Below are 15,683 nucleotides of genomic sequence, written 5' to 3'. Positions count from 1 at the left end.
GTGATGTCATTAAAGTAAACATGGGACTGATCCAACATCAATCTTCATGTTATAAAACAAATAGATTTTTATTACACTGTGAAATTCACCTATTTCAACTAAAAAACCTAAATTCAGTTTATTCTATAAATTGTTGAGTAATCGAATCATTTCAACCCTCTGAATTAAATCTCAAGTTTAGATATCATTGAACTCACTCAAAAATAGTCAAGTTGAAATAACATATATAATTCTTATAAGTTACATTAATGAAAAAATATGTTATTTGTTCATAATTTTGTATATATTATACTTCATTTAATGATATGCAAAATATTTTGACGTTTATCTATTGCTCTGTAAAAACAGTGTGCCGTCATCATTGTCACATAAACAAGATAACGCTTTGTTCTAAATACAACATATTAAAAACGATAAAGTTTTCTCCACTTATACAAGAACCAGACCTCTGTGTCATGTCATTTAAAGGAAACATGGAACTGATGCAAAATCAATCTTCAAGTTATAAAATAAACAGATTTTTATTACACTGTGAAATTCAACTAAAAAACGTAAACTCCATTTATTCTTTAAACTGTTGAGTAATCGAAACGAAACATTTCAGCCCTCCATATTAAATCTCTAATTTAATTGACATCAAGCTATATTGCATATAGAATTCTTATAAGTAACAATATGTTCATTGTTCATAATTTTTTTAATGATATGCCAAGTTTTAATATTTTTACATAAATCTACCGCCCTGTAAAAACAGGGTGCAGTCATCATTGTCACATAAACAAGATAACGCTTTGTTCTAAATACAACATATTAAAAACGATAAAGTTTTCTCCACTTATACAAGAACCAGACCTCTGTGTCATGTCATTTAAAGTAAACATGGAACTGATGCAAAATCAATCTTCAAGTTATAAAATAAACAGATTTTTATTACACTGTGAAATTCAACTAAAAAACGTAAACTCCATTTATTCTTTAAACTGTTGAGTAATCGAAACGAAACATTTCAGCCCTCCATATTAAATCTCTAATTTAATTGACATCAAGCTATATTGCATATAGAATTCTTATAAGTAACAATATGTTCATTGTTCATAATTTTTTTAATGATATGCCAAGTTTTAATATTTTTACATAAATCTACCGCCCTGTAAAAACAGGGTGCAGTCATCATTGTCACATAAACAAAATAACGCTTTGTTATAAATACGACATATTAAAAAAATTGCTAGTTCATATATATTCTTTATCGCGCGACTGGCAATGAAAGCAAAAACAGACTAAAGTCTAGAGACTGTAATAAATGTGCCTAGATGCATCGACAGGTGGTGCACCGGTACTCAAGACTACAGACTCACTGTATTCATCACATAAACCTTCTGGCTGAGACGCGCTCAATGTCGCCGCCTAGGTGTGACTCGAGAACATGTATCAGGCGGCGCGTTCCCGGTGACTCAAAACGAGGCTGGCTGGCGTTCCGGGAGCGCGGACCGCATTCCTCTTCATTCATGCCGTGCTAGGACTCCACACTCGGAAAGTGCGAGCGGAGCTTTACACATTGCTGCCGAGAAAATGTACGCAAGTTTGAGATTTTACGCATGGCAAGGATAATAAACCAAGGCATCAAACGCACAAGTAAGTAACACCGGATGTTTACGCACAAGTGTGACTTTTGGATGCAGTTCGGTTTAGGAAAAAATTCATTTTGAGATCAGTTCGCCGTGTCTGCAACTACACTGCAATTCTGTCGATCCAGATCTACCGCTGTTTGCGTTTGCCTTGCGAATGCATCCGTGATCGCAATGTAAGAAATAAGGAGTTGTAGGTATTTTGTATGCGGTTTTGACACCTTGCTGTCTATTAACTGACGCATTAAACACAAGCTGATATCTGCATTGTGCAGCATTATTAGAGGAGGCTCCCAGACTTACTTGGATCGGACTCGCTGTGCTTTAATTGCTGCACTGAAACAAGCATCAGGCGGGTTTGCGTAGTGATGCGTTTTTCCAGATCGTGTGAAGCTTTTTCTTTTTAAGAAGATCGGATGTGAACGACGCATTTCTTGGTGAGATCATTCTACCTGCACCGCATATCACACTTTGGGTAAAACGGTCCTTCTGGTTAAATCGGGTTTAGGGAGGGGTGCTGGATATTTTTAAACATCATACAGGGTCCATCCAACACCCCTCAACTGTTCAGTTATTTAGCTATTGCGTTTTGCAGTCTCGTTGCAACTGTGTGGGTTGGCCGTCTGTAAAATCTCGCCAAGATTTGTTCAGTTGGGAATTCGGGAAAATTGGATGTGGGTTAGAACTGGTGGGGTACATGGAAAAAGACAGCTTGCGAAATCTAACATTAGAGCTTTCTGTAAGAAACACTAGTGCTGTAATCCTATAAACAGGCAATTAAAATTTCGCACATGTGTCATCCGCATTGCCTTAACACATAAAGCTCGAGCAGATCTGGATGAAGATCAAATTGTATATTTTTTGCAGCATGTATGTATTTAATGAAGAGACAGACGGTTGTGAGTGTAAGGTGTCTCAGTATAAGGTTTGTGTGTATATGTTGAGTATTTGCATGAGATGTTCGTCTTTTGGTCTAATTAAAAATTTAGAGGTAACGTAGTTTGTCCTTAATATTGGTTTTAACAGCAAAATAAAAAAAACTCGCTCGGCTTCGCCACTCTCTTTGAGTTTTCATATGAATATGATGCTTTTGTGTCGCATTAAATACGTTTCGTTTTAAAGTAAACGTTCTGTTATTTGGAAAGCTTGGTAAATAATATTCATAACTGACTTGTATTGCAATTCGATCGTTTAACTTCCACGCTCCAACCCCATTCCGTCAGCATCCGAGCACTCGTAACTATAGGCTGAAAGATGTCCCTGTGGGAAATAGTGCAGACAACTGCGAGTGCGCGTAATTTATCCATAATGTACTTGCATATGTGGAAAAAGCCAAAGAGGTCTTCATGTAAATATGTTAAATATGTTCCTTTTATATCAAATGCAATTTTCTGTATCATCCTTCAACTTTGATGTTAAGAGCACCGTTGTAATGATGTTTTTTTGCAACAATATCGCTTTCTTTAACTGTAAGAAGCATAGTTTTAGTATGGATTTCCCGCGCTCTCCCAATCTGCACGAGACTCCCGCTCCGCCTTTCTCCACAGGGTCCAAGTCTTTTATTATGTTGCATACAGTAGACCAAATAACTAGATACCCCGGTTCATTAGAGTGATATAAAATGAAACTTCTGGCAATACAAATATTTGTTTTAGTCACCTATTGAACCAGCTCTATATCTCAGAGTGAAATGGAAAGATTTTTCTATGCAACTGTGGAAAAATAAGGTACAGTTAGCGTTTCAGCATATGCGGTGCTCGTATTACGCCTAATAACTTTGCCACCGGTAGTTAATGGAGTTTGTGTTGTGAAGTGATGTTCGAGCATCAATCTCACAACGTTTTGGGCGTCAAGTATACATCCACCTTTTCTGTCGAGCGCTTCGCCTCTGCGTGACACTGAGGGAAACAAAGTGCGCAATGACGCAATAAAATCGCCGTGAATCGCTAGTTTTCGCACTCTCGATCTGTCCTTTGTCGTGATTGACGGATGTTTTATATAAATGACATCCTTACCTCAGAGCTTGTCAGTGCCGACCTCCTCTCGAGGCCCTGTCAGTCGGGTGAGTGAGTGGGCATTGGGTGTGTTTTAAAGCAACAGTACCCACGCGTTGCCTTTGCGTTATTTCTCGCGCGCAATGGTGATACGTCACATTTACACGGTCATGAAAGCATAGTCCCTTGCCACGTTACGTTTTCCTGTCAGCAAACCGTTTCTCTTATATTTTGTCTTTTAAGGTTCCTAAGCTATCACAATGATAGCTATTTGATTGAGTTTATCATAAAACACAAGTTATTTAATTTACTCTTTCAATTCATTATCAGCCCCGTCTGTACTTCAAATCTGAGGGGACATCGCACTAACACAATAAAGGCAGTCGGGCCTGAAGGGTTTTGAAGCTGTCTGTATCAGATCACAGGAAGAGATAATACAATTGTTTCTCCCTTCACTTTCCTTCGTGCTTGTGCGTTTGTATACTCGTGTGATAAAAGCAGGCAGATGTTTACGCCTTCGAGAATGTGTGTGCATGGCACTTTACGGCATAAACAGGAATGGGGATTATGCTTCATGTATATTTGATCTGTCTTGTTAGTTGGCTCACTCGCTTGTGTTTAAGTGTATTAGCACTAGTCCAAAGACTGCTGTTGCATCCAATTCATTAACATTTTCTTTCCTGATTTATTGAGTGTATAAAAATAGTGTTTTGGCTTGAGCTGGGTTTAGCGATTGAAGAAGGGTCAGGCCAAGTTGTGTTTGTTATGGCCCTTGTCCAGAGGAGATGCGGCTCTTTGCTATCCCTCGCCAGACCGGTGGTCTCAGCTGGGAGCCTCAGTGGTGGGATCAGAGCGGCTCACATGGTTGTGATTTCAAGACGGCAATGACAAGCTCTTTATTCTGTTATGTTTAATGATAAAAGAAAAGATCATGCAGAACATTTGGGAAAACACATATTTTATTCCCACCTTTCTAGTTTAACCTACTTGTGCAAAGTGATTTACTGCATGTATTACTGAGGAAAAATTACTTTATTACTGTTTTTCACACTCGGGGTTAGGAATGTGAACAAGCCTGTAACCCTACATATTTAATTTTGGCTTGTAACTCATTTGTGCTATGGACATGATGAGGGATTTTTCAGATTGTAGGGCTTCTTGAGGAAAGATGCGATATTACTTTTCTTAGCAGACTCACAGATTTGTTTGCCTGGGGGACGATAAAACAAGCAAAAAATCCCTTAGATTTAAAGTGGGAGTTGAGCCACCTCTAGAATATCATAGAAACTTGGGGGTGGGCTTTTTTGACTTTCGAGTAAGCAACGACCCAGAAATCCTAGCAACTGCATAGCAACAAGATAAAAACACCAATCCGAACAGTTTAGCAGCCACAAAGGCAATGCATTTTGTTTTAAAAAAACACAATTCTTGTTTTGCTACCCGCGCATGTGGCCATCTGTAAGATTATTCGCTTTTCCGTGGAGGCCGGTGAACCTTGACCATGACTAAGAGCATCTCATTCCAGTAAAGTCGAGTCAGCACTCTATAATTCACCCACTGGCCGGCATTACGTAGTGCTTATTTTAGGAAGAGATAACAACGTGTTTGTAATTGAGATGTGTGTATGGGTGTATATAGTCGTTCTCCTCTTGGTAAAGAATTAACGGTGCTGTGTCTTAATCCAATTCCCAAGACTTACTCCAACTACCCATGAAATACCAGGAGCGACCTTTGAACTCATTGTCACGTCACATACCGATGTGAATGAGATTGTCAAGGGCCCTCAAATGAGCTTTGGTTAAGTTCTTGGATCTCGGCTCGGCCCCTTGACCCCAAAGACCTGCATATTGAACCCCTGCGCACTGGGCTGGGTGGTATGGCGGAATATGCCGTTACTGCCGAATGAAATGTCAACCGAAAGAGATTTTTCTATTCGGTGTATTCCGCGGAATGTAATAAGTAGGCGTGGTTAACTTGCCGCTCTGCAAATTGGGCGTTATGATGAAAAACATGTGACTTAATCCACCCATAACTAATTAACAAATCAAATATTCTTTTAACCTTCTTTCCGTCTGTAGTTTCGCTCTCCGCTCCAATCCGGCGTTTTCTCTCAACCGCGGGGATGCAGGGATCTGCACGTGTATATATAGAGCTCCTTCTCACGCATTTCAGAAGTCAGATCACTTTATAAAGCTGTAAATAGTTTTACTTTTTGCTTTGAAACGCACAGAGATGCTTGCTGCTGGTACTCTTTGACGTGACGCGTCATGCCGCTAACCCTCGTTTTAGGCAAGCGTGAAAATAAACAAACCTAAAGACAGAGGCTGCGTCTGAAATCGCGTACTTCCATACTATATAGGCGAAAATGAGTTGTGAATAGTATGTCCGAAACCTTAGTATGCAAAAAACAGTAGGGGTGAAATACCCGGATGGTCTACTTCTTCCACCAAGATTCTTAAGTGTGGATCGGATGGATCGGGAGCTGAGCAATGGTCAAATTTCAAAAGTAAATCAGATAAATAAAGCGGTAAACTTTACAGTTTTTAATGTAAGTGCCAATAAATTATTTTTTCGGGACTAAATTTTGTTTTTATCAACGCTCACATACAGGTTGTTGTTAAAACGTCACAGGTCAAAGAGCATACGGGTCACATGACCATAAAACATTGAGTATGCAGTATGTTTGAAATCTATTCATACTACTCCCACTCATACTATATAGAACATACTTCTGACGGTCGATAAGTTATTCAAATTCAGTACGTACTGTCACAGTATGCCATTTCGTCATATATAAAAAAATCAGAATTTATTTTGATATATTTAGTACATTTTCATTACTACATATTAATTATGGTTACTATTTAAACGAACTGTAAAAAATAAATCAATTAAGAAAACCATGAGGTATAAGATATAGAATTATTACGAGAGATTGTTTCCGTGAAATATATTGTTACCGTGAAATAAAATGACATAAGTTAGTTGTATTATTAGCAATACACGCTATTAGAATAAAGTTACACGTCTGGGACTGTTAATGTATGTCATCAGCAGTGTGGATTACTCTTCTCTTCTGGGGTGGGGGGTCAGGGGGAACCTTTCGTCTCACCTCTTCTTTCTGTTTCCAGAGCAGCACATCTATCCTTCACCCTTATCAGGTCTTGGATCCGATCAATGCTATCTGCCATCTGCTTGCAGACTACAGCTTTACCGCCACCCTCTGTGGAGTTTTCTATGGCCCCAACAACTGATCCTGGATAGCATTGTCAAGCCACTCGCAATGTATTATCTTAAGCGTAGGGTAGGTTTCACTGATGCCAAACCAGCTGTTAAGGGTATTATTAACTGGTGCCTTAGCGTTTTTCCCCCTTTTCGTTCGCCTGTGTTGTTGTATAGAAGGCTGTAGGTCTCTTGTGATGGAAGTCGCAGACCGGCAACATTTTGGAGCCAAATTTCTGCTGCTGTATTCAGATCTGGTCTGGTTTGAATCATGTGTTTATTTACCACTTTCTGCTGAAATGGACTTTGGAAGTTTCTCTGTAAGGAACATAATATAGTTTTGTGTGTTTCTTTTTGTTTTGCATGTGTATATAAAATGAATGTGGGTCATGTTTTTGTGTAGATATGCATGTAAGGTCTGTTTATGAAAGTTGCCCAATTTGCCCTTTCATCGTTGTCTTTGCAGGTACAAAAATGGTTCGCTCTTTAGAGCGTACCCGTTGTCACATGATTCCACTCTATGGAATAAGCCGTGTGAACTCAATAATAGACTATTTACTGTCTGGTTCATTTCATTTGGCTGATGTCTCTCCTTGGATACTGCAGCTGAAGCACTTCCTCGGGCAGTTGTGGTTTGTGTACTGAAAGCCGGTTAAATAATGCAAGATCTCTAGACCGGCCGTGTAAGTAAGACTAAAAGTGATGGAACCCATGGGGACAGTGTTCATCTCAGAGGACCACAGGCAGAGCAGATGCTTCTGATCAAAAGACTTTGAAGAGGTCACCAGTCACCAGACATATGGTTCATTTTTAAGCGTAAGAAAGAATAAGACAAAATAAAAAGGATGCCGCATGGTATACTAGAGCGTCCTGTGTAGTCGTCTCAGCAGATCGATAGAAGGATAAAGCTATCTGCTGATAGATTGATAGATGTAATATTAATATCTAAATGCATGTGTTTAAAGACGAGTGTGTTAAATTCTGCGTTTCAGAAGCCTCTCAATTAATATCTCATTAAAAGACCAAGTGTATTGATTTCTCTTGGTAATGTTCGTCCTTTAATGCAGCCGGAGCGGATTTAGATCGCTCATAGCTGACCTCATGATCTCAACTGTTGTCTCTTGTGGTTCATTTTGGCATTATAGAGCGAGACCTTTCGCATTTTTGGCCCCTGGTGCTCGCTAGCATATCGTTGCTACAAAGCTAAACCGGGTTTTATCGTGAGGTGTTTATAATTCAGAGAGAGAAACCCAATCCACAGGATCCTTTCGTGAGAGATTATCCGTTGCCCGAGTTACAGAGGACTGTGAAAGGGTTAATTGAAATCCCAAAGCGAGGTGACACGTCCCCCTAATCCTAAAGTGCCCCTTGACCTCTAGCCTCACGGGGGGCCTTTGAAGAGGGCCCCTTCGCCTCTCCTGTATTGTGGTGTGTATGGAGGGCTTCATCATAGCTGAGCAAACATCTCCTTTCGTGATGATGCTTCCTGACAGAGGTGCAGTTTGGGGAGGAAAAAATAATTAATCATGTTTATAGCCGCCTAATTATGTTTTTCCAGCATTCTGAGAGTGAGCAGTCGAACGGATGGACTCTACTCTTTTTTTTATTAATGCAACGCTGCCAACAATACAGCACAAACAAATAAAACGCTTTAAAAACTCCACAGGGAGGCAGAAATAAATAGGATTGGGTTTGAATGGAAAATAAATGCTTTCTAATACTCAGGTGTGTTAGATAGGAAACATCATAATTCGCCTCTGGATTGTTCTTTGTTGCGATCACTGTGATTGGTCGCTGGGATCCGTTCCTCCTTGACTGAGCTATCCAACTGCATCAGCCGGCAGATCACATCTGCATTCTCATTGGTGGTTGCCACATTGTGTCACAGCTTATTTGCATAAAGTTGAATGTGGAAATCTGATTACTTTCTCTTCAAGTTTCAAAATTAGTATAATAAATCAAAATTTATTTATTTATTTACTTGTTATTTACTCATCTAGACTATTTATGTTTTTGCTGTGTTATTGTCTTAGTTGTCTTATATATTATTTTGGGGTTATTTTACTGTAAATCTCAAAACACTTTATTACAAAACATCTTTTAAAACCTCTCTCTCTCTCTCTCTCTCTCTCTTTCTCTGCGCTTGTTTAAGACACACACAGTATTGAACATGGACATCAGAAGTCTGTTTCCTTTAACTTCGCTGTCTGCAGTCGTTCCTCTCCCTGGAAAATCTCTCCGTCTCTCTCTCTTTCTCTCGTCCACACACACTCTCTTCGAGTGGCCCGCTCTGGAAATGATTACTCTGCCAGACCAATGAGCAGGCTCCCCTTTGATGGGTCATAAACAGAGGTCAGAGGGCAAATTCCTCTCCCCAGATGGTATTCGCTTGACATGCTTCACTGCGGAGCCCGGAGGTGTCGGGGACTGGTAGCGCGCGTCCTCATGCCTCAGTGTGTAGAGAGTGCATGTATGTGCTAGATGTTACTGTAAATCTCTGAGATTCTGCTGGAAGTGATAATCTCTTTTGGTACCTATAGAAGGTGTGTGTGTGTGTCTGTTTGAATGTGTGAGAAAGAAGTCGAGTGTGTGAGTGTCATTCTAAGTGATGGAATGAGTAGTTGTTCAGCCACAGGGGTGTTGGGGTGGCCTTTACACCCCTCCTGACAACCCGCATTTAACGTGTGTTTAGATTTGCTGGCGTTTCACTATTTTTGATGTGGGTTTTGCCGCCACCTCTTGTTGTCTCCCAAAGGAGTTTTTTAATGTATACAACCTCTGACAGTCTGCTGCCTGTAAATTCAGACTTCATCTGGAAAACAAACTCATGAGAGTTGTTCATTCTGAGAAACACTTGTCAGTAGACTGATTAGGCACCTTAAAGAACTCAAGTGTGCCATCAAGTAAGACCATAGAAAATCAAAACATGTATACGTGATGAATACAGAATATAAGGCTCGGTAGTAATCGGTTCTCTCAATATGAAATCACCTTTTTGTGTATCAGAAGTTTTATACAATATAAATGCAACCATGTCCCATTACTCTGAGCTGTGGCATAGTGATTCGCTGACATGCATTGAGCTCGGATGCTCAAGTGGGAGGTGCAGGTTTTAATCTGGTCTACATAATGTCTCTATTATTCCTCCTGTGTGGGTCAAGAAGAAAAGAGTGACTTAATTGTAATTGTCAAGCAATCCCATTACACATTTTCTGAAGAATTTTTAAGAGGTGCTTACGTATAGTCACCTGCACAATGATAGTGTGTTCAAGTTTTTGGACTAATTGTTAGCACATTGCTGTCATGGCCCCCAAGTCTGTGAAGCTGTGGTCTCTAAATTTAGTCCGTTTATGGGATATTTTTATTAAAATATACATTTTCTATGATTTCAATGTCAAGTTATTATTCATGTTATAATCATTCATATTAAATAAAATAAATATTGAATATATTAAAAAGTCTGAGGGAGACATTTACCCCAGTGTAATTGAGACCGGAAGAAGGTGGAGCCCCTATGGCCACGCCCCCTTTTCATTAGCCCTAAAGCGGAGCCATTGAGAGAGAGAGAGTTCTGTCAACGGAAGTCCAAAACGCTGGAGCGTCATCTGATTCATGGAGCATTCAGATTCAGTTCCAGGAAGTTATGTTTCCTCTTTAACTCTTTCACCGCCATTGACGAGTTATCTCGTCATTTAAAAAAAAAATGCTTTCCAGCCAAAGACGAGTTATTATGACAATCAGTGTTTGTACTGTTGTACAGCAGGCGGCGCTATTACACACCACTGGGAAAAAATACAGAATCCCAGAACCTACAACGTATATGTTTTAGCGGTTTTTAATGTTTGATCTGAGTGGAATCTGGCCGGAATCTTTGACGAAAAACGTTAATTATCTCAGCAGTTTAATCAAAGTGATACATTTTTGAAGAAACCTACCCACATCTACAGAGTGATAAAAAACGGACAAATGAAGATAGAAGAATACAGTTTCTTTTGTTTAAAAGCTGAGACTGTTCTTTCATTTGACATATTGTTTGTCCATATATTCTTTACAGAAAATCTACCGTGAGCCATTAAATTTGGGTGAAAATGTTAAAAAACGCTGGCGTAGGCTGGCAACTTTTTTTTAAAGAGGCTGGCGGCGAATGAGTTAATGGTTTATGTGTTTGATTTTTTTTATTCATTAAATGGCTTTCGTCTTTAAATTAGTTAAAAGTTTGCCTCAGTTGGTCTGTTAAGTCCCAGCTCAATACGTAAACTAGTAACTTCCGGGAACTATTGAGAGCCTCCATGAACCGCCATTGCTGTGAAAAATCTGTTCCATTGGAGTCAACGACTCTCTCTCTCTCAATGGCTCTGCCCTAAAGTAAAGCCACTCGGTTTTTAATATCCAGAAGTACAGAAACGCAAGCACATCTTTTCTAACATCAGCAGCTGCCAGGGGCTGAACATCTCTCGGTGGATGATGAGGGCTGTTGTGAGATGCAGCAGATGCTGCTCGATATAAAGGCTCAACAAAACGTTCCAGATGATCATGAGAAGAATGAGTTGTGATAAGTGTTGGAGAGATGCCCAGTGCAATATAGATATGTCTCTACGTTTTCTTTATAAATGCGCTGCTATCCCGGCACTGGCGTTTATCTGTATAGAGGAGCGTGTGTGAATTTTAGCTCATGTGCTTGATTAACTCGTCCTGCAAAATAGATTGTCAATATAAGTCAAATCTAGAAAAAATCTATTGTTTTAGTGATTGTCTATGGGATGGAAGCATTTAGGCATTATCACATTGCTCGCTTTTCGCATATGTCATTTATGGGTCTTATGGGTCAATTTTTAGAAATTGAGATTTTTACATAATTTGAAAGCTGAATAAATAAGATTTCTATTGATGTATCAGTTGTTAGAATAGGACAACATCTTAAAACTCAGGAATCTCGAAAATGGCCTTTGAAGTTGTTAATCAGGGACACAGTGACAGGCCATCAACAAATATTTAAGGTAGGAAATTTACAAAATATCTTCATGGAACATGATCTTTACCTAATATCCTAATAAGTTTTGGCATAAAAGTCAATCATTTTGACCTATACAGGTTATTTTTGTCTTTTACTAAAAATGTTCCCTTGCTACTTAAGACTGGTTTTGAGATCCAGAATCACATAAGAAGGCCAATGTGAAGTTTACAGTCTACACACTTGATTTGATGATGTATAAAGCAATTTATTCCAAAAATACAGTTGGTCAGATGTGCAGCGTACATAAAAATATGGCGTGCAGTTTGCCCACACAATAAAAGAGTTGCGAAACCGATTCATTAAAACATTTACATTTAGTCATTTAGCAGATGCTTCTATCCAAAGCGACTTACAAAGAAGGTGAAAACAATAGAAGAAATTTGTGCAACAAAAGAACAACAATGCATATGTCTCAGTTAGCCTACCACGTATACAAAGCTAAGAATTATTATTTAGTTTTTGGAGAGGGGGGTAGGAAAAAAATCAGGATTGCAACATCAAAGAAAATAATTGTTAAAATCTAACTACCCTAGTTTGAACTTTAAAAGCTGTATATTAACGTGCAGAGGAGAGCGAGTGTCTTAATGGTAAAAGCTTTATTTCTCGTCCTTGGCAGATGTGTTTTGTGTGCGATGGCACAAAAGTTCCTGCAGTCATCGCCCGGGTCACATTTGTGGCTGCGACCGGGTCACCGTATAATTGAGTGTGATCCTCTTGAGTTTGGTATTTACAGCAGCCGATGATACTGTCCCTTTCACACATGCCCGCTTTCGGCTAAGATAAGACTTGTCTGTTTCAGCTTCTCGCAACATCGTTTTTCCAGCTCAGTTCTCATGCTCCTGTGACCCTGTGAGTGATGTTGGTGTGGTGGCTTGATGATCGTCTGCACAGCCGCTGTACTCGCGGTTGTGCAGCTGATAGAGTTTTACCTTTAACTGTCAATTAAAAAAATAGTCCCTTACATTCTAAAAAAATTCAAATAACTGCATATATCACTACTTATTTGCGGTTGAACGACCTTAGATTTTTTGAGGTCGATGTTGACTAGACGATGACATCATTAATAAATAAAATATGAGGGAATGTTTTGGAACGGGATTTTATGGGTGTGTCCAGTAAGACACTTCAAGCTTTAACGCGTCACGATCCTCCCCTTTCCGTTTTTAAAAAATGAAATTAAAATGGGCGTGAATGCTGTGAGATGAAGAGGCGTAAAAAAAAGTGAAGGCACTCGTAAGGCGCTGTCTTGAGTAATTAGGAGAAATGTCTTCCCATTCGTCAAGAAAACACAGTCTTGTGAATAATAATGAGACCACGACACGTAATCGGTGTACTATAGAACATCGCCATGTCACATCCTTTGACGTTGGCCAGATGAGGATTTATACCAGGAAGGCAAAAATAGCGCAAAAAAAGCTAAAAAATGAACTAGTGTTTTCTATGCGTTTCGTGGCTCTATAAATGTCACGCCAGAGCGACATCTTTTTTTGCATATGTGTTTAAACAAATAATTTAACACATTTAATCGACAGATCTAGTTTATAGGGGTGGGAATCTTTTGGTACCTCACGGTTCGATTTATATCGATTCTTTGGGTCACGATTTTTATTAACGATTCTTCCTCAAAATTCGATGTGATATATGTCTCGATTTTATTCTATTTTGCTGGAGTGAGGGTGTTCGATGTGAGTCTTTACGTTTATTGTTCTCAAAATACTTTTCCTTCGCTTGCTTCGAAACCTTGCCCTCGGTAAAAATGGGACGGGGTGAATTTCTTTTACCCCCACCATCCCTGTTGCTGAGCTTTTTTGTTCCGACAACATCAACAATTGTTATATTAACTAGAAAATCTATTTTTTTCAATCTGCGAATCGATAAGAATCGCTAGAGGACCGAATCGCGATTCATATGTGAATCAATTTTTTCACCCACCCCTACTAGTTTATACTTAAGGGCCGTTTATCAGTAACAGCCTCAGTTGTGTGTGTGTTACTGTGTGTAAATGACACCACGCTACTGTTTGCTCATTTGACTCGCTGCAGGTTTGTTTGCTGATCTCACGTGCGCTTGTGTCGTGTGTTTGGACTCTGTGTTTGCTGATTATCCATTCTTATCCAGTTCTTAAAGTTTTATAGTCCAGTGTTATTCTTTCCTGTTTGCAGTCATGTTTAGAGGAGTCGGGTCTACTGGAGGGAGGGAGGGACGAGTGCAAACAGGAACAACGGGTCCCAGTGCAGCTATATACTGTAGGCCACCAGACTGGGGTCGGATCCAAACTCCCCTCAGGGGAAAAGATGCTCGACCTCTCCAATAAACACACGGAAGTTAACTTCAGTTAACAAAGTTAATGCCTTGTGGGCTTTTCAGGCATGTGAGGAAAACATATTTCAGAAGTTGTTTTTGTCTGAAAATGAGCTTGTGTATGTATTGCTTCAACGTTCCAATTTGTACATTAAACCTTTATTTTAAAGACATAAAAACGTATGGCAGTAAGTATTTGACTATCGTGAATCATGGTGGGTATTCTCTGTAAGTGTAGCTGATGTTTTGCTGAAGATTGTTTACAGTTCTGTTAAGCGTCTAACTCTCCTTACTCAAACAATTTTATTTAATAATTTAGCAGATGTATTTATCCGAAGAGATTCACAAATGAGGAGTTCTACAATGAGAGAAATGTACAAAATGATCATGATGGCTCTGTGGTGTCGTTGTGAGTACGGCATGGGCAAAGATGTTTCTGTTTGTTTGTTTTATAGCTCTTTTTCGCAAGGTCCTCATATCCAGACACAGATGGCTTTAAGTAATGACAGAAGTTAGCTGTACTTATGTTCGACCACGACGCACGTTTCTGTGTTGTTTTGAAAACAAACTGTTAATAATACATTTAAATGATTAATGTTTATAATAGAAAGCAGCAAAAGAGAGATTTATCCTGCAAAATCGGACTGAATGGCTCAAATTATAATCATTTGTAAAAGCTTAAAGACATGAAATAGACACATAAGAAGTCTGTTTTGAGCACTTTGTATACTTGCTCAATAAATGATTTGTTTTTATCCACAAAACAGGTTACAGATTGCCACGTCACCTTACAAAAGTGAAACATATAAAGAAAATAAAAATATTTACAATGAAATATTTAACATTTGAACCAACAATCGCTCAATATACTACAAATTCCAAAATATTTTATGACCTATTATACACTCTTAAAAATAATGGTGTTTTACGATGCCACGGAAGAACCTTTTTTGTCTAAATGGTTGCGTAAAGAACCTTAAACATCTGAAGAACCTTTCTGTTTCACAAAACTTCAAGGGAAGGAGGAAATGGTTCCTAGAAGACTGAATGGGTCTTCTGGAATGGTTCTCATGGCATAGCTGTGAAGAACTTTGTAAGAACCTTTATTTTCAAGAGTGTAGCTGTCATGATTTATTAAAATGTGGATAGATCTAACAATTTTTCTAATCTGCTAATGCTAATAATCTGATGATGTCTGATATACTAGTCGATCATTGAACTTTGTGTTTATCATCCAAAAGCATACTGTTGAACTGCTAGCACCATGCGTGTTTGCACAGCTCATGCTAACCCAGAAGCGAAGAGAACACTTTACAAACCAAGCACTTGGCATCTCAGCTTTTCTTTTCTTTTATACGGTTCAGATATGTTGGTAGGTCGGTCGCTGTAGCTGGATTTCCCTGCGGTAATTGTGGAGCATAGCTGAAATACCTGCGTCTCTACCCCGCGCCGGCGCTAATCACTACCACATCTACACACGCTTCCAGTTTTCCAGCGGATCACTCTCTGATCCTCCACCCGCAG

The 15,683-nt window shown here is 39.2% G+C and overlaps 1 protein-coding gene and 1 long non-coding RNA gene across 4 annotated transcripts in view; one reads left to right on the top strand and one right to left on the bottom strand.

Annotated features, from left to right (window-relative positions):
* Positions 1 to 3,730, bottom strand: part of LOC130409116 (uncharacterized) — a 45,605-nt gene extending 41,875 nt beyond the window's left edge. Inside the window, exon 1 of one of the 2 annotated variants that reach the window (XR_008904820.1) lies at positions 3,644 to 3,730. This is a non-coding gene — a long non-coding RNA (uncharacterized LOC130409116). The remainder of the gene's footprint in view (positions 1 to 3,643) is intronic. The other variant, XR_008904819.1, reaches the window with a different exon arrangement.
* Positions 1,481 to 15,683, top strand: part of plxna1a (plexin A1a) — a 180,537-nt gene continuing 166,334 nt past the window's right edge. For both annotated transcript variants that reach the window (XM_056732783.1, XM_056732782.1), the window contains exon 1: positions 1,481 to 1,635. The gene's annotated coding sequence lies outside the window, so the exon portion shown is untranslated. The remainder of the gene's footprint in view (positions 1,636 to 15,683) is intronic.

This window comes from Triplophysa dalaica, chromosome 20, assembly GCF_015846415.1.
Source record: "Triplophysa dalaica isolate WHDGS20190420 chromosome 20, ASM1584641v1, whole genome shotgun sequence".
Classification (NCBI taxonomy): domain Eukaryota; kingdom Metazoa; phylum Chordata; class Actinopteri; order Cypriniformes; family Nemacheilidae; genus Triplophysa; species Triplophysa dalaica.
This window is presented reverse-complemented; position numbering and strand designations above follow the sequence as displayed.